Here is a 17,375-nt window from a genome sequence, read left to right as displayed (position 1 = left end):
GACCTGGATAATAGTCCAGTAATACTTCAGTGTGAAAATATTATTCTCCTGGAAGATTCCACTGTATAATTCTCATCAAGCATTATTTTTTGTGTGTGTGTACTTGTCATTCCCAAACACTGGTAAACATTTTTTTCACATTTTTATTACCTCATTTGTCATTTTAAGTGTACAAGTCAGTGAATAATCATCTTTATGAAGTTTTTTCTTTTGTGTTGTTTGTGATTTTTCCTGTAATGCCACTTGATACTTTAGTTTTATGATTGATTGTGATAATAATGAAAACCAACATTTATTTAGCATTTACTTTACCCCCACAATAATAAAAATATTTTATACATAATTTCTTTTTCAATTATTTCAATGTTACTATAAATTAGATAATAGTTATTCTAATTTTATAGATAAGGATGGTAAAATGCAAAGAGATAATACGCTTCTATATTATCCATATTTTCTTATGGTCTTCTTTCAGTCCTGCTACTCCTCAAATCCTTTTGTATTAAAGGTATTTATGTTGAAGAATGACAAGAAGAAATTATGTCATAGAGGCTGATTATGGCTCTGTGAATTAATAACTCGGTGAATCTGAGCAAGTAATGATTATGTCTGGATCTCAGTTTCATATTTGTACAATGAGGATAACACGTAATGAAATGCTTGATTTTAATACACATAAGTAAAAATGTATGCAAAACCTATAATGCTTTGGCAGATTCAAAACTATCAGTAATGTAGGTATAGAGATTATAATTAAAGTGGGAAAAGTTTGATTATTAAAAAACAAAGTTTACATTTTGGAGGTTAATTGACTCTGATCACACAAGTTAACTATCCCCTCATGGTTCCAAGTACAAGATTGCTCAACTGTAACATAACTATGGGAGTATTACCTACATGGTACAATTATTTTGAGGGTCAATTTAGATGATTCATATAAAGCAGAGTGCCAGACACATAAGTATTCAGTAACTGTTAGGTATTTTTTGTTATTGTTATTATTTTTCACTTTTAGTGTAGAAGTTTAAATCTATTTTTCTGACTCCTTTAATCCTAGAACTTCTAGTTGCTTATATACATACAGTTTTTATTTTCTACACTTCTAATTCGCATACCAAAAGAAAAAACTGACCCAGATTTACTTTCGGTTTGATGTGCCAGAATTTGGTCCCATTGGGTGGCATTCTTTTCCAAACTTAGCTCAGCCAACTTAAATTACGTGACTTGTTTTATTTTCTTATAATCAATATAGAATTCTCTTATTTGATCCTTAACATCTGGTTTGTTGACCCAAGCTAAGCCAGAGATAACACAATTTGAGGATTGAAAGAAACCTGATTAAGTGCCTCCTTTTATGTATGTGTTAACTATTATACATATTAAATGTCTTGCAAAAATTCATAATCAGTGTATTATTTATCTAGATAAAATCCTTGAGAGCTGCTTTAGAGAAGGAAGATAAACTACACTATTAAAAGTGTTTTAATATTTAATTAACATAATAGTATTACTGAAGATGAATAAAAAGATCAAAACATTTAAAATTTTTGGAATTTTTTGACAATTATTCTCTGGCAATTATTTCTTATATTATGAAATTTACTAGGAAATTACAAAAAGAAAGTCACCAAATAAGCAGAATACTTTTGGGGGGCAACAAAGTAAAAAATTGTATTTTTTTCAGTATATTTCAGGAAATGTCATGATTTTAATATCAGCACTATAATATGATTTTACTGTGTTCTGTCACACCAAAGGGTTTCAAAGGAAATAATGTGTGAAGAAATGGCATTTTTACTTCAGAGTGATAATTATCAGCTATATTCCGTAACAGACAGATCACTACAAAGCAATAATAGTGCCTATTATGATTCAAGAAAACTTTTATGTGAAGTTCTTCATATTTGAAGGATGATGGTATTGATGACAATGATAAAATAACAGCACTCAAATTCCGTTTTTTATTTTCTCCTGAAAGATCCTAAGGTTATATATTTGAAAGTCTCTATTTCTGCAATCATGGAAGGCAAGTAAAATATCAAATTATTTTCAGGAAAAGGAAATCAAATCCTCTTAACAGTAACAGTGTGATTTGCAAAATGAGATGTTTTCTTTGAATATTTAATCATGACTGCAACATGCTCCAAGAGAAAAACGAAATCAATGACAACAGCAGCAACAGAAATTAACATTTTGTGGCATATCAAAGATTTCCAAATTGTGAGTATCTCATATTTTATGGCCCATTCTTCAGTGATTTATTTAACGCCATGAATTAAAGACTAATACACACTTTCATGATTATCATTTATTAATTGTTCTGAGGGGAAAAAAGTCACATGGTGAGCCAATATGTTAAAAATATATTTTACATCTAGATGAACATGCAATATATTTTAAATCAAAGATGACTCAAAACAAAAATACAGTTTATTAAAATTAACCCAAAGAAGTGGAAATTGTGATGGAAAAATTAACAGAGAACCAATTAGAAATGTAATTGAAGGTTTAATGTTGAAAGTGTCATTAAGGTCAAATGTAAAGATATCTACAATCTAAATGGCTGACAAACCTAAAACTATTTAAATTACCTTAGAATACATGGAATTCTTTCCAAATCAATGTATAAAGCTAACATAAATTTAATGTAAACATGTGATATGTTATACAATGAAAATTGTATATTTTAGAATATACAAATATAAATTTAGAATATTTAGAAAAATATTATAGAATAATCTTATTGCAATTATTGCATCATTATGGTAAAACTATTTTAAACATAAAGTTAGGAAACACAGCAATAAATTAAAAGAAAAATACATTACTAAAAAAATCCCTGATATATGAGAATAAGCCTAAATTAAGAAATATATTACTGTTAACATATGAAAGGGGATAAATACACTCATATCATTAGATGTTAAAATATTTAGATGTAGAAGTATTTAGATTTAGATGTAGAAATATTAGATACAGAAATGAGCAACTATCTCTTATCCAAATTCTATATAAAGTGAGAATAAAATAAAACCATGCATTTAATACTGTCTGTTTTCAAATCTCAACAGCAAATAAGTTCTTAATTTGGGAAATATAAAAATGAATTTGAGTAATGCCAGAATTTGAGAGGACTAACTTTTCTTAGCCTGATTATTGGACCTTGATTTGAAGTCCTAGTGGCACCAGAAGAAAATAAGAATTTATGTTTGTGGATGATAAATTTTAAACCTGAGAAAACCCAGCTCTAGAAAAAAAAAAAAACAAAAAACAAAAAACAAAAAACAAAAAGCAAAAAACAAAACAAAAAAACCCCTAACATTAACGAAAGAATTTTTAGGTCATCAGATACATGAAAAATCTATTCTTGGCTTTATCTGTAACTACTTAGGAAGCTAAATAGCTAAATCATTGCATTTATATTAACAACAAAAATTATGGAAATGTTTAGGAATAAATTTAACAATGAAATGCAGGAACTACTTGGTGAAATTAAAAAATCCTACTTCAATTTATAAAGCAGAATTTAGATATAATGGCATAAAATATATTTTTTAAAGTGAATTACTGGTTTATTATTTTATTTTTATTTTATAAAAGTTTTAATTTTAATCCCAGTTAATGTACAGCGTAATATAAGTTTCAGGTGTACAATATAGTGATTCAACATTTCTAAACAACACCTGGTGCTCATTACAAGTGCACTCCTCATCCCCATCACCTATTTAACCCCCCCTCCCCCGAGCCTCCCCTCCCCAATCTCCCCTCTGGCAACCATAGTTTTCTTTTCTTTTTTTTTTTTTATTAAATTTTTTTTTAACGTTTATTTATTTTTGAGACAGAGAGAGACAGAGCATGAACGGGGGAGGGGCAGAGAGAGAGGGAGACACAGAACTGGAAGCAGGCTCCAGGCTCTGAGCCATCAGCCCAGAGCCCGATGCGGGGCTCGAACCCATGGTCCGTGAGATCGTGACCTGAGCTGAAGTCGGACGCTCAACTGACTGAGCCACCCAGGCGCCCCTAGGTTTCTTTTCTTTAGTTAGGAGCCTGTTTCTTGGTTTGTCTCTCTCATTTTTTTCCCTTTTTTCATTTGTTTTGCTTCTTAAATTCCATATATGACTGAAATCATATAGTATTTGTCTTTCCCTGATTTAATTTTTCAATTATTTATTTAAATTATAGTTAGTTAACATACAATGTAATATCACTCTTAAGAGTAGAATTTAGTGATTCATCACTTACATATAACACCCCCAATGCTCATCACAAGCATTCTCCTTAATACCATCACCTATCTGGCCTATCACCCACCCATCTTCTTCCATCAACCCTCAGTTTGTTCTCATTAGTTAGGTCTCTTATGGTTTGCTTCCCTCTATCTTTTTTTTTCTTTCTTTATGTTCATCTGCTTTGTTTCTTAAATTCCACATATGTGTGAAATCATATTGTATTTGTCTTTCTCTGACTAATTTATTTTGCTTAGCATAAAACACCCTAGCTCCAACCACATCAGTGCAAATGGCAAGATTTTGTTCTTTTTTATGGCTTACTATTATTCCATTATGTATATATCTATATATCTATGTATCTATATATCTATATATCTGTATCTGTGTATCTACCTATATCTATATCCTATCCATATCTATATCTATATCATCTGTATCTAAATCAACAATCTATATACCATCTCTTCTTTATCCATTGATCAGATACTTGGGCTCTTTCCATACTTTGGCTATTGTATGTAATGTTGCTATAAAATCAGGGTACACGTATCCCTTTGAATTAGTATTTTTGTATTCTTTGGGTACATACCTAGTAATGCAATTGCTGGATCATAGGGTAGTTCTATTTTCAATTTTTTGAGAAATCTTCATACTGTTCACAGTGGCTGCACTAGTTGGCAATTTCACCAACAGTGCAAGAGGCTTCCTTTCTCTCCAAATATTCACCAACACTTGTTTCTTGCATTTTTTTTATTTTAACCATTAGTACAGGTGTGAGGTGATATCTCATTGTAGTTTTGACTTCTATCTCCCTGATAATGATATTGAACATTTTTTCATGTGTCTGTTGGGCATCTGTAGGTCTTCTTTGGAAAAAAAAAAAGTCTATTCATGTCTTCTGTCCATTCTTTAGTAGAATTATTCATTATTTTGGTGTTGAGTTTTATAAATTTTGGATACTAACTTTTTATCAGATATATTATTTGCAGATATCTTCTCCCATTCTTAAGATTGCCTTATAGTTTTGTCAATTGTTTTCTTCACTGTGTAAAAGCTTTTTATTTTTCTGAAGTCCCAATAGTTTATTTTTGAATTTGTTTCTTTTGATTGAGATATATCTAGAAGGAACTTGCTATGGCTGATATCAAAGAGATTACTGCCTGTGTTCTCATCTAGAATTTTTATGGTTTCCTATCTCACAGTTAAGTCTTTCCCCCATTTTGAATTTATTTTTGTGTATGTTGTAAGAAAGTGGTCTAGTTTCATTCTTTTGCATGTTGCTGTCCAGTTTTCCCAACAGCATTTCTTGAAGAGACTTTTTTACATTGGATATTCTTTCCTGCTTTGTTAAGGATTAGTTGACCATGTAGTTGTGGGCTCATTTCTGGGTTTTCTATTCTGTTCTATTGATCTATGTGTTTATTTTTGTGCCAATACCATACTGTCTTGATGACTATAGTTTTGTAATTTACCATGAAGTCCAGAAATGGGATATATCCAGATTTGTTTTCTTTTTCAAGGTTGCTTTGGCTAGTCAGGGTCTTTTGTGGTTATACAAATTTTTGGAGTGTTTCTTCTAGCTCTGTGAAAAATGCTGGTGACATTTTGATAGTATTGTATCAGTTGTGTAGATTGCATTGGGAATATAAGAATATGTTCATAAAGAATTTAAAAAAAGAATGCATATGTAAATAAAATTGTCATGAGAATATCATGTAATTTTGTAGAAATTATTCTTGTATTAAAAATACTATTAAGGTTTTGATAAAAGAACAATGGCCCTAGAATTAAAAAAAAAGATAAACAATGATGGGAACTTGCCTTATTATATATGAATAAATCATAGAAGTCCTTTGGGTTAAATCAATAAAATACCAATGTTATATAACTTTTCCTATGTGTTTTTTTTTCTAGGTTTACAGGTTCAGATCCCACACTTAAATATTTTTAAATGTAAAGAGTTTATTCAAATTGATCAGAAATAGAGAAATAGTCAATTGACTAACAAGTATATGAGCAGACAAGACCCTGAAAACTCCAAATAATTAATATGAAAACGTACCTTGAATGATAAATAGGAAATGGTGAGTAAAAGAAGAGTGACATTATTACTGATTATATAGGCAAAATCTAAAAAATATAGCATCATGTGAAGCTAATAGAGCCACTGACAGTAATGAATGTATATGAAACTTCATACGTTGTTGTTGTTGCTTCGCTAATGAATTTACAGAATCTTATGTAATGCCACAAAGGAGAATTTCTTTATAGAAATCATATCATACTGCATAAATTTTCATCTCAAACAACTTTAAATGTAAGTGAAAATAATGTAAACAACTTAGGTGCATATTCATAGGGAAATAACTGTACAGGATTGTTTTAGGGACTTCAGTCTTGGAGATAATTGCTACAATATCCTTTTCCTAGTTTGGAACATCAGAGAAATTTTCACCTATACTTAGGCATTCCAAGATCACGGTTCTGAATCCTATGATACTAACGCAAAATGTCTGTCACCCTCTCTGAGGTACTGAACTTGCTCATAACCCCTGTCTCTCACCAGGGTTCCCATAATGAGAGCTTGTCAGTGATTAGCCATTTTCCCAAATTCCTTATATAAGACTCCACTTATTCCCTTTTCTAAAGCTGAAATGTTGACTTTCCTCCTCAGTGCTTTCTAGTAGTGCTTTTATCTACTATTCTTGCAAGAAGAGGATGTTTGCAGAGTTAATCTTGTTTAACTCCTAACAAATCCAGAAAATCACATTCTTTGCAGATGAAATCTAAGTTTCGTATTTTTCAGCTCCAATTAGAACCAAAATACATGTGATCCACAGTGAATCCAGCAATTAAGCAATAGGTTTTTTGTCAGCCAATTGGATAGGAAAATAGCATTGGTGTCAAGAAACATCATTATTCATCAAGTTCTGAAGATTATGAGATGTTTGTGAAAATATGTATCCAAGATAAATCGATTTTATTAGTTTGGCTACCTTCCAAAAGACTTGAAACTTTAATATGTAGATAGTAGAAAAAAATTAAGGATTAATTCCTGCTGGATATGTTGATAAATGATTCTTAAATATTTTTTTTTATTTTTTGTCTCAAATATATCTCCTTAATGTTTTTAATTCTTGAGATTTCTCTATCAAACAGTTGTTATATTATTTTTCTTCTTCCTCAGTTGTTGTTATGTATCTTAGATGAGAAAGTTACTAATGCAAGAGCTTTGTTTAAAATGAAATATATATGTGTGTGTATGTATATGTATATTTATATAATAAAGCAAAGTCTTTAAAAAAAAACTTGTCCTTTTAGTTTTCTTCATAATGACACCATAGCTGTTCATGCTGTTAAAATCTACTTATAATTAGGGGAGGAGCCAAGATGGCAGAACAGCATGTAAGTCTTTTGTGTGTCTCCTGTCCATGAAATACAACCAGACCAACACTAAACCATCCTAGACGCATAGAAAACTGATTGGAGGATTAACACAACAATCTGCACAACCTGAACCACAGAATTCAGCAGGTACTCGGTGCGGAGAGGTGAACTTGGGGAGAGAGAAGGCGCAGGAAGGGAGGTGCTTCTGTGAGCAGAGAGAGGACAAGAGACAGGGGGGGAATACAGGAAAAGCACTCCTCCACAAAAGCAGCTGGAGAGAAAGTGGAAAATTGGAAACAGCTGCAGGGACTAAAATAAAAGGGAGGAAGGAGAAAGGAGGGTGTTTAAATTCCATTAAGACTGCAAACAAGGGAAGCACAAAGTCTGCAACTCCACAGGTCGATACCTGATGGTGCTCTGGTGGGAAAGGCGAATCCCCAGGAACAGAGGGGGTCCAGGAGGTTCTCGGGCCACACGGGGAAAAGCCGTTCCACTGCTGGAAGGACATTTGGTAGAGACTGTTGAAGCCACCTGGTTCCAGCAGACCCCGGAAGGCAGCCACATTCGCTGGTGCTGGGGCAAGGTCATTAAGGGTGAAGACTGGTGCCAGATGTGTGTTGTGATTTTCCATGGTCCCTGAAACGCTGAGGCTACACTATCTCACAAACTATTTCTGGGGCGGACTGGCACCTGGACAGTTTCGGGACACCAGCAGCAATAGGCCCAGTAAGCATTCCTGGGTACAGTTGACATTCAGCCATTGCTCATTCAGCCATTGCTTGGCGACACCCTCCCGCAGAGGGGCAGAACAGGTCAAAGCCTTAGTCCTTCAGAAATAAGGGACCAGGGAAAACAGCCGCATCTGAAACAAAAATTGGGAGAAAGGTACTGCCTGGGGCCTGGTCACGCAGAGTGAAAAAACGGGGAGTGGACGAAACCTGAAGACAGAGGATGGATGTGCGATTGCTGATTGGGGAGAACAGACTGCTCGCTGGGTGGCGCCATTTTCACTACTCCCGCGCATCCGCATACACACACGCACCTACAAGCACTGCGACAATCCACCCCAGTAGGCTAACAGCGCCATCTAGTGGAGAGCGGAGCCGTTTCACTGAGCCCTGCCCAACTGGGCCAACTTTGCTCTTCAAGAACACAAGCATCACCACTGGCTTAATTAATGGACAATAAAGCGCTACATAGACTGATGTCTAGGGGAGAATGAAGTAATTTCAGTCCTACTTCAATCTGTTACCAACTCCATCTAGTCAATATTTTTATTTTTTTTCCTCTTTTACACTTCTTTTCTTTTTCTTGAATACAGAAAGAGAAAAATTTATTTTTATTTTCAACTTTTATTAAAAATATTTTTATTTAATTTTTATTACTATATTTTTTACTTTTGTGTAAATTTTTTCAAACTCTATTTTACTTTCATCATTTTATTTTAATCTACTTCAGGGTATTCATCTTTTCAAATTTTCAAACAATTTCCATATTTTTTTCTTTTTTCTCTTTTTCTCTTTTTTGTTTCTTTTCTGTTTCATGAATGCAGAAAGAGAAAAACCTCATTTTTAACTTCAATTTCTATTAAACATATTTTTCTTTAAATTTTTTTACTATATTTTTTTGCTTTTATGTAAATTTTGTCAAATTCTATTTTACTTCCATCATTTTATTTTAGTCTACTACAGTGTATTCACTTTTTCAAGTTTTTAAACGATTTCCTTTTTTCTTTTTTATCTTTTTTCTCTTTTTCATTTCTTTTCATTTTCTTGAATACATAAAAATAAAAAATCATATTTATTTTTAATTTTTATTAAAAACAGTTTCTTTAATATTTTTCTACTATATTCTTTATTTTGTGTATATTTTTTAAAATTCTATTTTACTCCCATCATCTCATTTTACTCTACTTCAGTGTATTCATTTTTTCAAATTCTCAAACGATTTCCTTTTTTCTTTCCTCCCCCTTCCTTTTTTTTTCTCTAATCTGTCAATTCACTTTCAACACCCAGACCAAAACACACCTAGGATATAGCATCATTTACTCGATTTGTGTTTGTGTGTGTGTGTGTTTAATTTTTTAATTTTAATATTTTTTAATTTTAATTTTTTTAATTTTAACTTTTCTACCTCATTAATTCCTTTTCTCCCTTCAAAATGACAAAACGAAGGAATTCACCCCAAAAGTAAGAGCATGAAAAAACGACAGCCAGGGATTTAACCAACACGGATACAAGCAAGATGTCTGAACAAGAATTTAGAATCACAATAATAAGAATACTAGCTGGAGTCGAAAATAGATTAGAACCCCTTTCTTCAGAAATAAAAGAAGTAAAAAATAGCAAGAATGAAATTAAAAATGCTATAACTGAGCTGCAGTCATGGATGGATGCAGCAGCTGCAAGGATGGATGAGGCATAACAGAGAATCAACAATATAGAGGACAAACTTATAGAGACTAAAAAAGCAGATAAAAAGAGGGAGATGATGGCAAAAGAGCACGATTTAAGAATTAGAGAAATCAGTGACTCATTAAAAAGGAACAACATCAGAATCATAGGGGTTCCAGAAGAGGAAGAGAGAGAAATAGGGGTAGAAAGGTTATGTGAACAAACCATAGCAGAAAACTTTCCTAACCTGGGGAAAGACACAGACATCAAAATCCAGGAAGCACAGAGGACCCCCATTAGATTCAACAAAAACTGACCGTCAACAAGGCATATCATAGTCAAATTCACAAAATACTCAGGCAAGGAGAGAATCCTGAAAGCAGCAAGGGGAAAAAAGTCCCTAACCTAAAAGGGAAGACAGATCAGGTTGCAGCAGACCTATCCACAGAAACTTGGCAGGCCAGAAATGAGTGGCATTCTGATTCAGTGTGCTGAATCAGAAAAATATGCAGCTAAGAATTCTTTATCCAGCAAGGCTGTCATTCAAAATAGAAGGAGAGATAAAAATCTTCCCAGAAAAACAAAACTTAAAGGAGTTTGTAACCACTAAACCAGCCCTGCAAGAAATTTTAAGGGGGACTCTCTGAGTGGGGAAAAGATGAAAAAAAAATGTATATATATAAAAAAATATATATAAAATATATAAAATATATATAAATATATATATAAATATATAAATATATATATAAATATATATACAAATATATAAAATATATATAAATATATATAAATATATATACAAATATATAAAATATATATAAATATATATATAAATATATAAATATATATATAAATATATATACAAATATATAAAATATATATAAATATATATAAATATATATACAAATATATAAAATATATATAAATATATATAAAAATATATAAAAATATTTATACATATTTTATATATAAAAATATAAATATATATATATAATTTATTTTATATATTTATATATAAATATATAGAGAGATAAATAAATAAATACTAAAAGCAACAAAGATTAGAAAAGACCATAGAACACCACCAGAAACTCCAACTCTACAAGCATCATAATGGCAATAAATTCATATCTTTCAGTACTCACTCGAAATGTCAATGGACTCAATGGTCCAATCAAAAGACATAGGGTAACAGAATGGATAAGAAAACAAGATCCATCTATATGCTGTTTACAAGAGACCCACTTTAGACCTAAAGACACCTTCAGATTGAAAATAAGGGGATGGAGAACCATATATCATGTTAATGGTCAACAAAACAAAGCCAGAGTAGCCATACTTATAATCAGACAATCTAGGCTTTAAAATAAAGTCTGTATCAAGAGATGCAGAAGGTCATTATATCATAATCAAGGGGTCTATAAACCAAGAAGACCTAACTATTGTAAGCATTTATGCACCAAATGTGGGGCACCCAAATATATAAATCAATTAATCACACACATAAAAAAACTAATTGATAGTAATACCATAATAGTAGGAGACTTCAACATCCCACCCACTGCAATGGACAGATCATCTAATCAAAAAATCAACAAGGACAATGGCTTTGAATGACACACTGGACCAGAAGGACTTAACAGATATATTCAGAACATTTCATCCTAAAGCAGCAGAATATACATTCTCCTCCAGTGCACATGGAATGTTCTCCAGAATAGACCATATACTGGGACACAAATCAGCCCTATGTAAGTCCAAAAAGATTGAGATCATACCGTGCATACTTTCAGACCACAACGCTATGAAACTCGAAATCAACCACAAGAAAAAATTTGGAAAGGTAACAAATACTTGGAGACTAAAGAACATCCTACTAAAGAATGAATGGGCTAGCCAAGAAGTTAAAGAGGAAATTAAAAACTATATGAAAGTCAATGAAAATCATAAGACCACAACCCAAATCCTCTGGGATGCAGCAAAGGCGGTCATAAGAGGAAAGTGTACAGCAATCCAGGCCTTCCTAAAGAAGGAAGAAAGATCTCAGATACACAACCTAACCTTATGCCTTAAGGAACAGGGGAAAGAACAGCAAATAAAACTCCAAACCAGCAGAAGACAGAAAATAATAAAGATTAGAGCAGAAATTAATGCTATCAAAACGAAAAAAAACAGTAGAACAGACCAATAAAACCAGAAGCTGGTTCTTTGAAAGAATTAACAAAATTGATAAACCACTAGCCAGTTTGATCAAGAAGAAAAAGGAAAGGACCCAAATAAATAAAATAATTAAAGAGGAGAGATCACTACCAGCATAGCAGAAATGAAAACAATAATAAGAGAATATTATGAGCAATTATATGCCAATAAAATGGGTAATCTGGAAGAAATGGACAAATTCCTAGAAACATATACACTACCAAAACTGAAACAGGAAGAAATAGAAAATTTGAGCAGACCCACAACCAGTAAGGAAATCGAATTAGTAATCAAAAATCTGCCAAAAAAACGAGTCCAGGGCCAGATGGCTTCCTAGGCGAATTCTACCAAACATTTAAGGAAGAGTTAACACCTATTCCCTTGAAGCTGTTTCAAAAAATAGAAATGGAAGGAAAACTTTCAAACTCTTTCTATGAAGCTAGCATTACCTTGATTCCAAAACCAGAGACCCCACTAAAAAGGAGAACTATAGACCAATTTCCCTGATGAACATGGATCCAAAAATCCTCAACAAGACATTAGCCAACCGGATCCAACAATACATTAAAAAATTTATTCACCACGACCAAGTGGGATTTATACCAGGGATGCAGGGCTGGTTCAATATCTGCAAAACAATTAATGTGATTCATCACATCAATAAAAGAAAGGACAAGAACCATATGATCCTCTCAGTAGATGCAGAGAAAGCATTTGACAAAATACAGCATCATTTCTTGATAAAAGCCCTCAAGAAAGTAGGGAGAGAAGGATCATACCTCAAGATCATAAAAGCCATATATGAATGACACAACGCTAATGTCATCCACAATGGGGAAAAACTGAAAACTTTCCCCCTAAGGTCAGGAACAAGACAGGGATATCCACTCTCGCCACTGTTATTCAGTATAGTATTAGAAGTCTTAGCCTCTGCAATCAGACAACACAAAGAAATAAAAGGCATCCAAACTGGCCAGGAGGAGGTCAAACTTAGCAGACGACATGATACTCTATATGGAAAACCCAAAAGATTCCACCAAAAAACTGCTAGAATTCATGAATTCAGCAAAGTTGCAGGATATAAAATCAATGCACAGAAATCAGTTGCATTCCTATACACTAACAATGAAGTGACAGAAAGAGAAATCATGGAATCCATCCCATTTACAGTTGTACCAAAAACCACAAAATACCTAGGAATAAATCTAACCAAAGAGGTGAAAAATCTATACGCTGAAAACTATAGAAAGCTTATGAAAGACCTTGAAGAAGACACAAAAAATGGAAAAAATTTCCGTGCTTCTACAAAGGAAAAACAAATATTGTTAAAATGTGGATACTACCCAAAGTAATCTACATATTCAATGCAATCCCTATCAAAATAACACCAGCATTCTTCATAGAGCTAGCACAAATAATCCTAAAATTTGTATGGAACAAGAAAAGACCCCGAATAGCCAAAGCAATCTTGAAAAAGAAAACCAAAGTAGGAGGCATCACAATCCCAGACTTCAAACTATACTACAAAGCTGTAATCATCAAGACAGTATGGTACTGGCACAAGAACAAACACTCAGATCAATGGAACAGAATAAAGAATTCAGAAATGGACACACAAACATATGGCCAACTAATCTTTGACAAAGCAGGATAGAATATCCAATGGAATAAAGACAGTCTCTTCAGCAAGTGGTGCTGGGAAATCTGGACAGTGACATGCAGAAGAATGAACCTGGACCACTTTCTCACACCATACACAAAAACTCAAAATGCATGAAAGACCTCAATGTAAGACAGGAAGCCATCAAAATCCTCGAGGAGAAAGCAGGCAAAAACCTCTTTGATCTTGGCCACAGCAACTTCTTACTCAACATGTCTCTGGAGGCAAGGGAAACAAAAGCAAAAATGAACTACTGGGACCTCATCAAGATAAAAAGCTTCTGCACAGAGAAGGAAACAATCAGCAAAACTAAAAGGCAACCTACAGAATGGGAGAAGATATTTGCAAATGAAATATCAGATAAAGGATTAGTATCCAAAATCTACAAAGAACTTATCAAACTCAATACCCAAAAAACAAATAATCCAGTGAAGAAATGAGCCAAAGACATGAATAGACACTTCTCCAAAGAAGACATCTAGATGGCCAACTGACACATGAAACAATGCTCAACATCACTCATCATCAGGGAAATACAAATCAAAACCACAATGAGATACCACCTTATACCTGTCAGAATGGCTAACATTAACAACTCAGGCAAAAACAGAAGTTGGCGACAATGCAGAGAAAGAGGATCTCTTTTGAATGTTGGTGGCAATGCAAGCTGGTGCAGCCACTCTGGAAAAGATAAGGAGGTTCCTCAAAAAACTAAAAATAGAACTACCCTACGACCCAGAAATTGCACTACTAAGCATTTATCCATTGGATACACGTATGCTGTTTCGAAGGGACAAATGCACCCCAGTGTTTATAGCAGCACTATCGACAATACCCAAAGTATGGAAAGAGCCCAAATGTCCATCAATGGATGAATGGATAAAGAAGATGTGGTATATATACAGAATGGAGTATTACTCGGCAATCAAGAAGAATGAAATCTTGCCATTTGCAATGATGTGGATGGAACTGGAGGGTATTATGCTAAGTGAAATTAGTCAGAGAAAGACAAAAATCATATAGCTTCACTCATATGAGGACTTTAAGAGATGAACAGATGAACATAAGGGAAGGGAAACAAAAATAATATAAAAAGAGGGAGGGGACAAAACAGAAAAGACTCATAAATATGGAGAACAAACTGAGTGTTACTGGAGTAGTGGGAGGGGGGATAGGCTAAATGGGTAAAGAGACACTAAGGAATCTACTCCTGAAATCATTGTTGCACTATAGGCTAACTAATTTGGATGTAAATTTAAAAAATAAATAAATAAAATTAAAATAAAAAAAAATTAAAAAAAAAGAATCTACTTGTATTTAAATGGAAAGAAGAAAAACAAAATTGCTATACATCTCTGCCTCTTACAACCTTGATGTACTTTTTAATACATAGACTCTCTTTCTCTTAGACTCCTGATTACTTACAACATTTTCCTTGAAATTATTTTGTAATCTATAGTCAGAGTTTTACAAATTGCTTGTCTTATTGAGACCTCTTTATTCAAAACACTTAAAATACTTCTCAGTAAAATAAAGGGCAAATTGATAGGCCCATTATTAAATAGCCTTAGACTGGCCTCAATGTATCTTTCCAGAGTAATTCCCTTAGTCAATTTATTCAGCATATATTTATTTTCCTGCATTCACAGACATTGACCCAAACTCTAACTAACTAAAGGGTTGATATTCCCTTGAATGAGTTTTACAATTTTGTACAACTATAGTTGAATTTATCTGGAATACCATTCTTTTATTGTTTTTTGTTCTTGATTGGTTTACCTAAAAAGTCACCTTAAAGATACTTTCTTTTAATAGTTTTCTGATTACCTCAGCTGAAAATATGTCTCCCAACTCCAAATTCTTATATTACTTTTTTAGAGACATTTGTATGGCTTGTACTATTTTGACTTTTAATGATTAATGTTTAAACCTTAGCTTTCTAGTGTGTTAGCTACTGGTAATCAAGAAAGGGGTGCTATGTCTCTATCACATATAGCAAAAAGTTGTTACACATTTTTTCAAAGAACTAGTGAATGAATCGTTTATTCTGGATTGTTTAAAATCCAGGCTCTCTTATGATTGAGAAAAGAACAAATACAGTCAGTTCATTTGTTTTGTATTCTATTTTCTTTCATTTCTACTTTATTCAGAATAGATTTAGAATCTTTTTTGTGTGTGTTCCATGTGTTTTTCAACTTACATCTTTGTATAAAAGGTGTTTCATTATGTTACAATAAAAAAAAAAAACATAACCATGATGTCTAATGTTTTCATGGATTTAGAAGTTTGTATAGGTACTAATAAACAATTTCTATCACTTTAGTATTCCTTTAAGTATTTGGTGAATATTATTGACCATTGTATTTTATGCATTGTGTAGTGTGTGCTGTTGCTTAGCTGTTTCTTTTCATTAACAACTTCTTTTTTCCTTCTTCTGTGAAACATTGGAGATTTTCATATAAAAATAAAATTTATAACATTTTCCAACTTCCTAACACAGGCAAATCTTTAGATTATTAATTATTAAAAAAGCAAGAACATATGCCTCCTTATTAATTAAAAAACATTAACATGAGATACACTACTGGGGTGCCTGAGTGGCTCAGTTGGTTAAGCGTCTGACTTCGTCTCAGGTCATGACCTCACAGTTCATGAATTGAAGCCCCGCATCTGGCCTTGTGCTGACAGCTCAGAGCCTGGAGCCTGCTTCAGTTTCTGTGTCTCCCTCTCTCTCTTCCCCTCCCCTGCTTGTACTCTCTCTCTCTCTCAAAAATGAATACATATTAAAAAAAATTATAAAATAAAATAAAATAAGATGCACCACTAACATGTAAAGGCTAAGACTGAACTAAGGCAAAATCAATTCTATTACATTGCCAAAAGCACCACCTCTTTGCCAATATGGAAAATATATAAATCCAACATATCAAATGAAAGCGGAGTAATGAGAAACTCTCTATCTGAAAGAAATTTGAACTTATTTTAGGTGTAGTTCTTTGAAAATCATAAAGGAAATAAAGATGGATGATGTCCAGTGTTATCAACAAAAGAAAGTGAGAAGAAGTCCCTAGTTCAAAGAACACCTTATTTTAAAAAAAGAATACTTATTAATGTTAAAAATTTCTTGGGGCGCCTGGGTGGCTTGGTCGGTTGAGCGTCCGACTTCAGCTCAGGTCATGATCTCACGGGCCGTGAGTTTGAGCCCCGCGTCGGGCTCTGTGCTGACAGCTCAGAGCCTGGAGCCTGTTTCAGATTCTGTGTCTCCCTCTCTCTCTGCCCCTCCCCTGTTCATGCTCTGTCTCTCTCTGTCTCAAAAATAAATAAAAACGTTAAAAAAAATTTCTTATTTTACTGAAATATTCTGAAACACTATGTTCCTTCCCTCTAATGTTCTTAAATTGAAAGTATTGAAAGAATCGACATCGCCTTCCTTCTCTGTGTTAGAAGGTGCTCCACCTTTTCTTCAAATAGGCCATTTGTTCCCATGTTCTCCTATTCTGGCTAGAA

General features: G+C 33.1%; 1 long non-coding RNA gene across 1 annotated transcript in view; it reads left to right on the top strand.

Annotated features, from left to right (window-relative positions):
- LOC122237676 overlaps nucleotides 1-17,375 on the top strand; it is a 40,346-nt gene that overhangs the window by 11,485 nt on the left and 11,486 nt on the right. The window contains exons 2-3 of the long non-coding RNA XR_006216274.1: nucleotides 2,054-2,220; nucleotides 6,144-6,313. This is a non-coding gene — a long non-coding RNA (uncharacterized LOC122237676). The remainder of the gene's footprint in view (nucleotides 1-2,053; nucleotides 2,221-6,143; nucleotides 6,314-17,375) is intronic.

The sequence above is a fragment of the Panthera tigris genome, chromosome B1 (assembly GCF_018350195.1).
Source record: "Panthera tigris isolate Pti1 chromosome B1, P.tigris_Pti1_mat1.1, whole genome shotgun sequence".
Taxonomy (NCBI): Eukaryota; Metazoa; Chordata; class Mammalia; order Carnivora; family Felidae; genus Panthera; species Panthera tigris.
The sequence above is the reverse complement of the archived record's forward strand: the minus strand, read 5'-3'. Positions and strand labels throughout refer to the sequence as shown.